Source organism: Rutidosis leptorrhynchoides, chromosome 9, assembly GCF_046630445.1.
Source record: "Rutidosis leptorrhynchoides isolate AG116_Rl617_1_P2 chromosome 9, CSIRO_AGI_Rlap_v1, whole genome shotgun sequence".
Classification (NCBI taxonomy): domain Eukaryota; kingdom Viridiplantae; phylum Streptophyta; class Magnoliopsida; order Asterales; family Asteraceae; genus Rutidosis; species Rutidosis leptorrhynchoides.
Genome location: NC_092341.1, coordinates 41125743 through 41138231, shown reverse-complemented (window position 1 = coordinate 41138231; position 12489 = coordinate 41125743).

The window sequence follows — 12489 nt, the reverse complement described above, 5'->3', positions numbered from 1 at the left end:
TAAGTTGGTTTTGACATGATCAATATAAGTTAGGTTATGACATACATGAGTTGAGAATGATCCAATATTAATACCTAAGATCTAGGAATGGCGCCCACGGATAACGGGCACTAGGCATGAGCAAATTTTCCGAAACCGAAACTAAATCGAAAACGAACCAGTACGTACCAAAAGGGATTCAGTTTCGATTTCGGTTCTTGATATTAGGACAATGCAGTTTCTGTACTAAATGGTACGATATCGTTTTGGTACTGGGAAACCAAATTCGAAATCCGAAAACTTGAATATCAAAAGTTTGAATATCTGTGGCATGAATGCTTTACTGTTTTTCTCCATTCCATGAATCAATTTGTATATATAAACTCCGTCGTCGCATTAACTCGTTATTATGTTTTGTTTATGCCTAGTGTATCTATTGAATATGTCTAAGCATACATGTTAAATTTTTATTTACTGCAGCATACGTAATTAAACTTCGTCGTTGTGACATACATGTTAAATTTGTATCTACTTAATGTGTTGTGTGTGAGAATACATGTCGCTTTGCATTACAGAGAATACGATTTTTGCGGCGAGAAATCGCGTAGTGAAAAGGGTTTTCTGTCCAGGGGCGGACCTATATACAAGTGAGTGGTAGCACGGGACACCACTGAAATACGGAATGTAGTGAAAAATGTTTGGGGTTTTTAACTAATGACATCAGTGGACAGTGTTAATTTTTTTTTGTATGACACCACTAAAATAAGTCATTTAGTAGAAAATTTTTGGGTATTTAACCAGTGACACCACTGACTACCATTCCTATATCCGCCACTGTTTCTGTCGCCGCAAAAATTTGTTGTAGTGTTGATATATAAACTCCATCGTATCTACTGATCCCATTAACTCCACTGTGTTAGAAATAGAGTATGATTTTATTGTCCGGATTGATTCTTGAAATGTGTGTTCACTTTCTCTATAAATTATACCGACTCATTAATTGCCTTGGTTTCACGAAATCATTACCGAATAAGACAAGAACGCAATTTGTTTTTTTGACGATAAAATTTACAAATCAGATTATCAGAGAAATTGTGTATGTGTAAGCAGAATTACCAAAACGAATTAAGAAATTCTATTATGTTGGAAGTTGCAAATTAAAAGGTGTAACCCTTCATATTGGCGGGAAAAGCAGTTACACGAAAGATTGTAACTTTTGGCTGGAAACACTTGGTAAGCACCTTTTCGACGTAATGTATAGTGTCTATTCGGATGTTGTTTCAAATCGTTGCCCCTTGGACCCCAACCTTTTGGATTGAGGTTTCAGTGCCTTTTCGGGACCCCAGCCAGGGGCGCTGCCCCTTGGATCCCGCAAGGGGCGCTGCCCCATGACCACGTAAGGGGCGCTGCCCCTTGACCCCGCAAGGGGGCGCAACTCCTTTGACCATCGCTATTTTCGTCGCATTATCGAGTCTATTGGTTGAATGTTGGTTAATGAACTAAACGACAAACTTAAGTATGATTAACCAAAGAATATGTTTTGATGATGACACTGATGTGTCAAGACGTAACCTTTAAAATGTAGACAATATGCTTAATAATTAACACATAATACAGGCAACTAAAACCCGATCATGTAGTAACTAGCAAGTAAATTGACCAGTTCGATCCACAGGGAGAAGTTTGTTTAAATGATTTTACTACGATTAATTATTCTAAAAAGGGGGTTTGTATATGAAGTTGTATTTTTGTTTAACGAAACAGTAAATAAAAATAATAATTAACAAGAATGAGAATGCGGTGTTTACTTCTTTGCTTGATAAATAACAGGGATTGTTCTTTTATAATTAAAACCGTTATGCGATAGTTACAATAGAGTAGTTTATATCAATTTCACAATATCTATAAACTTAAGAACTATGTTTAATCAACAAGATTCTTTCTTGGTTAAATTCACATAAAACCTAGTTTACTAAGATCACTCTAAGTAAACTACATGATTGTAAAATCTAAATATCATCCAATTACCATCCTATATTCACATATAGGTGTGTAGATCACTAGGTGTTGAAGTACAAATTATAGCCTTTGATAAATTCACATAAATCAAGTCATAACTCGTATAATTGAACTAGAATATAAAGATAGTTACAACAATGGATTTCTTGAAAGAACATGGTGATTTAGATTGATTAACTAACTAGATTCAACCCGGTTAAACTCACGTGAAACCTTAATTACAACAATCACTTGAGGTAATTTCATAACTATGTTGCTTTGGAACTTATTCAATTACCGAATTAAACACATAACAAAATCACTTAAGTGTATGTATCTAATCGTCTAGATTACTAGATGTATTGAAGTATAGATTGTTTTCCTAGTTAACTCACATTAATAGGTTCCAATCTATATAATTGAAGTAATGATCTAAACATGCATAACAATGGTTCTTACGGTTGAACTAGATAATTAAATCAATCAAACATATGTATAACTAGCATAACATCAAAGTATAGAACAATCCCAAGCCATAAATCTTACATTGAAGCAAACACACAAGGCTTTTAGCCTAACATAATCATAGTAGAACTAATGAAACAGTAAATACAAGTTGAATTCATGTTAAAAAGATATAGAACAATAGTACCAATTGCGATAAACGATCCTAGCTTAATATTGATGTTGAAAGAGTGGAGATTAACTTGCAGCCTTCCTTGGACCTTGAAAATCGTCTTAAAACTGGGGGAGAATGTAGTAGTGAAGGTCTCTCAAGTAAGTAACCATTTGCTTCATTAAATAGCCTCAAAAGTGAGGTATTTTGGCCAGAAAGTGACCAGATGCGCCGCATCTCTTTGGGATACGCCGCATCTCTTTACGTTTAGTAGATTCCAGCTCGATTCTGCACTCAGGACTGTCGGCAGGGGGTCAGATGCGCTGCATCTGGGACAGATGTGCCGCATCTGGCTTAGATGCGCCGTATCCATCTCAGATGCGCCGCATCTATTGCTATTTTGGCCCAGAAGTCTTCATGCTCCGCATCTGAAACTGTCGGGAGTTATTTGGTGCAAAGATGCGCCGCATCTAAGAGAGATGCGCCGCATTTGGACCTGTTTCAGTGGTTTCGGGCTGTTTTACGCATTCGATCTTCGTTTTAACTCTGTTTTCGCTGTTGGTCTTCATTTATTCATTCACAATGGACTTTTTACAAATGTACATGAATTACAATACATACGTATAACAATTACATACAAATGGAACAACATTGGATCGAAATAACGACAATAAACATGTATAATTTTGTCGTTATCAAAATCCTCACACTTAAACCTTGCTTGTCCTCAAGCAAGACTTACAAGAAATCGAAATTTACTACAGTAAACACACTTATTTAAGTGAGAACACAAAAAATGGGACTCACACTCACTCGATATAATACACAAGACACACAAGTTATTTAGTAACACAATAACTCAGGCTATATGGAAATCACACTCGGGTCACAATATATACACACTCACACTTTTATTTCACACACGAATCAAACTCACGTGTTTTGAGTATACACACACCTTTGGAGTACACACGCGAAATGAAATCATGCTAAAGTCGAAAGATGGATTTTAAAGTCCACATTTCTTGAAAATTTGGATCCTTAGGGAAATTAGGACCTTTGCTAAAAACCTTTTACGTTTTGAAAATTATTCATGTTAGTTTTTACACTAATCAAGTTTTCCGGTTTTAACCTCAAAGTCCGGTTGAGGGTAACTGAAAACCGAAGCCTCAGTCGGCGCTTAGCAAGCTACTCGCCCCCATGATTGAAGTATCATGGAACTTGAAACCGGATGTCCTAAAAATGGTTTTACACAATATAGTTCATAAAATAGCATAAGTTTTAGAAGAAACTATATCATGTCCAAATATCATCGGTGAACCATGAGTTTGCACACCTCAATTTGTTATGGCATATGTATGTTAACCGCGGTCAACATAGATGCGGTTGATCTTTACAGAGATCATCCATCTGGGGATTAGATTCATTAGTCTTAAAAGCTAATTTGCACTGTGCCCCCCCATTGTACGAGACAGATCCATCTCATGGTTAGGATAAGTCTGACCACCAAAAACCCTGTTTGATGCTGAGGTGAGGTGGATTTCCAGCCGATGATAGAGATGACTTTTCAATATTTTTTGTCAACCTACAGCTGTTCTGGACTACGACTTCTAACATAAGTTAGCAAGTGTGTCATATTGGAAGACTTGACTTCCATCACAATTATTACATGGATGAGCATTGGATTAGATTGTTAGAACAACAAATTACTTGATGACTTTCATTTCATCCAGAATGTGGTATAGCATGATGATTATATCTTTTATATGACAAACTCAATCATTTGGTTGTTTCTTAATTTGTTTTGTGATAATAATTTCGGTGTATACACCTAGTTTTAAAATCTACAAATTTTAAACAAAATTTGAATTTATGAAGATAAAAGTTTAAAAATTTTCACCATTTTAAGCCAATTTAACAAAAATCAAAACCCGAAAGAATTTATAACTTCCTCCCCACACTTGAGTTCATGTATCGCCCTCGTTACATGAAATCAGAAAAATTCAATTCAAGAGGGTTAAATAGTGTATAAGAGAGTTATTACTTTCGAGGTTTAAAACCGAAGCGTACGGGATGATGGCGCTGAACTGAATGCCAGCATAAGAACATCATCCACTTCTTGTAACCACAAATCAATCACCAATCAAGTATGTGCTGAACTTAATGCCAGTCTTTGTAAAAATGCAGCATATAGCACAATGCTTACCTGTATCAAACCAAACCAAGCAAACATTTCATAAAAAAAAAAAATGGGGTGATACTCCATGTACCGCAAATACCCCACTTATAAAAATCTAAGGAGGTTAAATTACATCACAATCCAAATTACTATAATCCTAAGCAAACCAAATGAAATAAATTGTTTTTAAACATAACCAACATTGTTCAAATCATCAAAGAAACAAACCATCATCCTCGGAAGTCATAAATATAAACCTGCAAACACAAATCAAGGGTTAGAAAAATCCCCAAAATGAGCTGCTTGGTCCAGCTCCACCTTCATTTTCTTGTTGAGTTTGTGGAGCGGGTTCCTTTCCTTTTCTTTTCCTAGTTGATGGACCTCCATAAACTTGTTCCTTCCCTTTATCCTACAAACAATCAAAATAGACAAAACAAAACCAAACAAAACAAACCAAATCGATTAGCGTTAGAAATCCAAATCCAAAACCTAACATTAGCCACCATTTATACACAAAAACCATTTCGAATAAGTTTAAACATGTTATATTATACATATCTAATAATCTCTCGAACTACATGCCAAACATAATCCTATCATGGTACGGACTCATTCCATCTTCAACAAACATGTACTAGTATGTCATATGATTAGAGACACTTTTACAAGCATAACCATATAAAACATGTTTAATTTCACCAAAACTTTCAATGACATAACATATTAAACCATAAGCATTCGCTAATAATCATGTCTAACAATATGCAATCTATGGTTTTCATACATTTAAACATTAAAGTCAAGCCAAATCAACCTTTCACCAAAAAGCCTAATGCATACAATGCTTAACTCTCAAATGTAATCTTTCAAATCGAATAAACACTAAGTTAAGGCATAAATGAGTTTAGCATTAGTAATGTATTGCAACAATTCCCCTTAGAACAACAACAAGTCAACACAAGTCAAAATCCCCAAATTAAGAACCTAGATTTTAATTTATGCAAAATTATTTGATTCAGCAAGGATTCATGGGATTTTGTTAGTGTAAACAAGTAGTTAAACATCAAAACATCTTAATTTAAACAAGTAATGATCAAAAATTCGAAACCCCTAAATTTCATCAAGAACCCTAATTTGCAAATTGAAGATTTAAGCATGTAATCATCAAGTTAGAGTATGAACAAGGATTAGTAACAACATTACAATCATAATATGACCAAAACATGAAGATTCAAACACCCCCACACTTAGAACAAGCAAAATCCGAATTGAAGAATGAAGAACATTAAAATCATGAAGAAATGAAGAGTAATCTTACCTTTCCCATGTTAATAGTCGGATTTGTTGTTTAAAGATGGGATTAAACGGTTGATTTTGTGTTTAGAGATGAATGTTTTGAGAGAAAATGGAATGGGGTTCGAAGTTGTTGGTGAGAAAATGAGTAAAATGAAGATGAAAACCGTTTTTGTGGTGTAACACGCGAGACAGGAGAAAAATACCCCAGATACGGCGCATCTGGGGTTCGATGCGGCGCATCTACCTAGACAAATGCGGCGCTTTTGCCTTATGCGGTGCATCTGAAACTGTTAGTTTTTTTTATGTCCACAAATGCGGCGCATCCATCACAGATGCGGCGCATCTGACCCTGGTTCACCAGTTTTTGATGTTTTTCACTGTCTAATCAGTTTGGAAGGTCCCTAAACAACTTGGTTCGTATTAAAACTCGAAAAATCACTTAAAAACAATCAATCCTAAAAAAAAACTAGACGCACTAATGAGACTATGTACAAAATGTGAAGTTTATTAGTGAGTCGTTCACTCGACTCCACCCTGATTTTAACTAACGTCGGGGTGATAAACTTCACCCTTCTTTTCTCCAATAGAACTATTACCGCAACCATTCTCACCACTAATTTTTGACAATAACCAAGAGTCCGAAAATCTTGACTCTTCAACCAATTTTTTCAACCTATCTTTCTCAAATTTCGATAAGTTTGACACCAATCTCTCTCTCAAATGTTCATCTTTTTCCGACATAGCATTTCTAACCCTACCATATAACTTCTTTATGGTTTTCTCAACAACACAATCATTGGGGTGGTTTACTATCAAGCTTTTTTTTACCGCTATCCCCACACTTAGCTTGTTGACTAATGGGTTTGACATTGTCAACAATATTCACTGAAACTATCGGTGTGGGTGGTGGGTTCATACTAAACTCAGTTTGATAGGTTGCACTCTTGCCTCTATCTTTCAAAACTAGTTTTCCTGTTTTCCAATCTGTTAAAGCACTTGCAGTTGCTAAAAATGGTCTACCTAAAATAATAGGTACAAACTTATCTTCCTTCATGTCTACAACTAAAAAGTCAGCTAGAAACTCAAGTTCACCTGTTTTTACTACTAAGTTTTCAGCAATCCCTATAGGTTTATTAACCGACTGATCAATGAATCTAATGCCTGAATTGGTCGGTTTAAGTTCACCTAAGTTCAAACACGAGTAAATGGAATAGGGCATGAGATTTATACTCGCACCTGAGTCAGCTAATGATCTAAGAGTTTTAGATTCATTAAGTTTACAAGGTACTATGAACGGTCTGGGATCACCTAACTTAGGTGGCAACTCATTCTTCTTCACAATAGCAGCACATTCTGCTTCAAGGAACGCGGATGATGCCTGCTCACACACTCCTTCTTTTGCCATCAAATCATTCAAGAATTTCCCATAGTTTGGCATACCTGCAATAACATCAACCAAAGGTACATTTACACAAATATTATCCGTATTTAAAGGCTTACAATGATTCTCTTTTGGTTTTTCGGATGCAAGTGCTTGCGGGTATGGAATGGGTGGTTTGTAGTCTTCCACTTTAGGTGCTTGCTTCACCGTATCTTTTGCTTCTTCCTTGATCATCTTCAAATTATCATCAACCCTAAACTCGGAAGGCTCGGTGGTTTCCATTTTCTGCACTTCCGCATGATTTCCCGACATCAACCTCATTAAATAATCACCATACTCGGGAGTTATGTCACCAACTCGGATCCCTTCATCTTCACATGTTATACTCTTCACACTTTCAACTCGGATATCATCAATCTCTTGATAAAGAGTGTAATCCGCCATATTAGATAAATCAAAAAATATAAACTCATCACACTCTTCATCATCATCTTCACACCCAAGAGTAAAAATAGGACTATGCTCCGGTGTCTTGAAACTTGCTTCATCCTCACAGAAACTATAAATAGCATTCACTTGTGAATACGCTGGAGCTTGAGGATCCTTCTTCTTTAGTATAACCGGAGGGTTACTTGCACTTGGTGGTCTAGGTTGGTTCATGCCATGACTAGGATTCACTTGCGTATTCGATGGAAGAGTGCCCGATGGCCTCTCCCCTAGTAATTGTGAAATCCTACCCACTTCTCTTTCAAGAGTTTGAATCGTAGTTTGTTGACTTTGTATTTGTTGTTGTACAAGATTTCCACTTTCTCCTTGTTTCACCATGAAATCCCTAAGTAAATCTTCTAAACCTGGGCTAACATGAGTTTGATTTTGCTGTTGTGGGAATTGATTTTTATTGTAGGATGGTTGATTTCTGTTGTTAAACCCTGGTGGTCCATTTTGATATGAAAAATTTTTCAAGTTGTTTTGATAACCTGAATTTCTTCCTTGGTAATTATAATTGTTGGACCCCGAAGCTCCTTCTCTTTGATAACCATTAGAACCTTGATTCCCAGAGTAACCAATGAAATTAGCTTGCTCCTCCATTGAATTTCGATCGCAATCCTTAGTAAGGTGCGGTCCTTGACATAATTCACAACCTACTTTTATAGCATGCATTTCTTTAGTCATCTTCTCAATTTGCCTTCCTTGATTTGCCAATTGAACTTTTAAAGCAGCGATTTCATCATTGCTTTCAATACTAGCAACCGTGGTTAATCTAGAGAACTCCATCTCTTGATACCAATTATGAGAATGTGCTGCTATATCGGCAATGATTGTGTGAGCTTCTTCGGGTGTTTTTTTCATGATTGAACCTCCTGCTGCAACATCAATATCTTTTCGAGTAGCCACATTGACTCCTTTATAGAATATTTGGACCTTTTGGAATGTATTCAACCCATGTTGAAGACATACTCTAAGTATTTTATTGAATCGGGTCCAAGCTTCATAAAGGGTCTCATTAGGCTTTTGCTTAAAGTGATTTATATCACTTTGTAACTTTGCTGCTTTTGAAGCAGGGAAGAACTCTGACAAAAACTTGTCCATCATATCATTCCAATCTTCGATATAACCTTCTGGTAACGAGTCTAACCAATCTCTTGCATCATCCTTTAACGACCATGGAAAGATTTTTATACATGCGACATCATCGGTGACATCCTTGATCTTGAATAGCTTGCATATGCTTACAAACTTACGAAGATGCTCGTTAGCATCCTCATTCGGAGCTCCACCAAATTGGCATGTATTAGTCACCATGTGGAGAAATTGACCTTTTATTTCAAAACCATCAGTCATCGTAGGTTGAACAATTGCGTGGCCTTGTCCTGTCCTTGTTGCCTTCATCAAAGCATCCATCGTTTGATTTGTAGCAATCATCTCTTCCTCTTCTTTAATGACTGGCTCGATGATAGGTTGAACAATCGGTTCAGAGTTAGAATATAATGAAAGTGATTCTAAACCCTGAGCAAGAGATTCTACTTCTTGAGCCCTTAAGCGTTCGTGAAGTTCTCTTTCAGGCTCAGGATATGAAGGAATTAAATTAGAGTTGGAAGAACGTAGATTCATGCACTAATACCTATCCTGCAATCACAACACCACAAACAAACCAATTGCAAAAATACAAGCTTACAATAAAAAGTAACTTTTCTAGGAATTGAATTCCTACAAAAGGATCAAATAATTCAAAGTTTATTAAAATCTTTTAACAAAACCGCTCCCCAGCAGCGGCGCCAAAAAGTTGATGTGTCAAGACGTAACCTTTAAAATGTAGACAATATGCTTAATAATTAACACATAATACAGGCAACTAAAACCCGATCATGTAGTAACTAGCAAGTAAATTGACCAGTTCGATCCACAGGGAGAAGTTTGTTTAAATGATTTTACTACGATTAATTATTCTAAAAAGGGGGTTTGTATTTGAAGTTGTATTTTTGTTTAACGAAACAGTAAATAAAAATAATAATTAACAAGAATGAGAATGCGGTGTTTACTTCTTTGCTTGATAAATGACAGGGATTGTTCTTTTATAATTAAAACCGTTATGCGATAGTTACAATAGAGTAGTTTATATCAATTTCACAATATCTATAAACTTAAGAACTATGTTTAATCAACAAGATTCTTTCTTGGTTAAATTCACATAAAACTTAGTTTACTAAGATCACTCTAAGTAAACTACATGATTGTAAAACCTAAATATCATCCAATTACCATCCTATATTCACATATAGGTGTGTAGATCACTAGGTGTTGAAGTACAAATTATAGCCTTTGATAAATTCACATAAATCAAGTCATAACTCATATAATTGAACTAGAATATAAAGATAGTTACAACAATGGATTTCTTGAAAGAACATGGTGATTTAGATTGATTAACTAACTAGATTCAACCCGGTTAAACTCACGTGAAACCTTAATTACAACAATCACTTGAGATAATTTCATAACTATGTTGCTTTGGAACTTATTCAATTACCGAATTAAACACATAACAAAATCACTTAAGTGTATGTATCTAATCATCTAGATTACTAGATGTATTGAAGTATAGATTGTTTTCCTAGTTAACTCACATTAATAGGTTGCAATCTATATAATTGAAGTAATGATCTAAACATGCATAACAATGGTTCTTACGGTTGAACTAGATAATTGAATCAATCATACATATGTATAACTAGCATAACATCAAAGTATAGAACAAATCCCAAGCCATAAATCTTATATTGAAGCAAACACACAAGGCTTTTAGCCTAACATAATCATAGTAGAACTAATGAAACAATAAATACATGTTGAATTCATGTTAAAAAGATATAGAACAATAGTACTAATTGCGATAAACGATCCTAGCTTAATATTGATGTTGAAAGAATGGAGATTAACTTGCAGCCTTCCTTGGACCTTGAAAATCATCTTAAAACTGGGGGAGAACGTAGTAGTGAAGGTCTCTCAAGTAAGTAACCATTTGCTTCATTAAATAGCCTCAAAAGTTAGGTATTTTGGCCAGAAAGTGACCAGATACGCCGCATCTCTTTGGGATGCGCCGCATCTCTTTACGTTTAGTAGATTCCAGCTCGATTCTGCACTCAGGACTTTCGGCAGGGGGTCAGATGCGCCGCATCTGGCTTGGATGCGCCGCATCTATTGCTATTTTGGCCCAGAAGTCTTCATGCTCCGCATCTGAAACTGTCGGGAGTTATTTGGTGCAAAGATGCACCACATCTAAGAGAGATGCGCCGCATTTGGACCTGTTTCAGTGGTTTCGGGCTGTTTTACGCATTCGATCTTCGTTTTAACTCTGTTTTCGCTGTTAGTCTTCATTTATTCATTCACAATGGACTTTTTACAAATGTACATGAATTACAATACATACGTATAACAATTACATACAAATGGAACAACATTGGATCGAAATAACGACAATAAACATGTATAATTTTGGCATTATCAGACACATACATATACATAAGTAATGACTGACATCTGAACATAAAACATGCAAGGTCACTAATCCATACTTTATCTTGCAAATGACCAAGTCAAACATAGGTTAAAGAATGAAATTAAAAGTTCAGCTAAACACACGGTTGAGGTACGGTCGACCGCACAGATAGCCGCAGAACCCCAAACTGAATTGCAACGCTGTTTTATGAAAACAAGTTGCACGGTCATTACCGCGGTCAACCGCAGTGCGACCGCAGTTTTCTCTGTTAACAATTTTGACCAAATAAAGTTTGACTAGTTCCCGACATCTATAATTCATGAAACCTTTCTCAACATGCTTAGAATAGATGCCTTCTCCATTCTCAATTAAGTTTTGGTCATAAAAACACTAATTGTGGTTAATTACGCCTAATGACATCACAATGATAAATTAACCAAGATTAGGCATAACACATAAGTGTTAATCAACAATTGTGATCTTAATTCATATCTAGATATCCTTAGTATGATCATTAAGTACCAACACACTTAAGCCAATGTCACTAGAACAATAATTGCTATTAGAAATGACTTAGTGATTAATTAAGGCTAAATGAGGAACAATGCTCTCAAGGTTAACTAGTAATGACTTGTAATCCTAAAAAACACTTAGATATATTTAGGATGGTCACCAAGTCCCAAATAGAGATTTCTCTTCCCTTGTACATGTGTTGGACATTAATGTGTGCTTACACATTAATCAAGCAATATGTTATATTGCACTTAAACTTGTTAAAAGCTTGAATTATAAGTTGTGTAAGTATCTATATGATTGATCATAGAATAACTATCTCTTGCTATATGTGAGTATTACTTGCTACTTGTCAATATGCTTATTACTCATAAACTTGTCAACTTGATTAATATGTTTGCTATGTGCTTACTATTTAGGATTCAAGTAACTAACATACTCCAATAGATTAAGTGTAAAATGGTTCACAATGAAACTATAGTCAATTGTCTATTTGGCCTAGTCTAAGTAACTAAGTGTGATTGCTTATT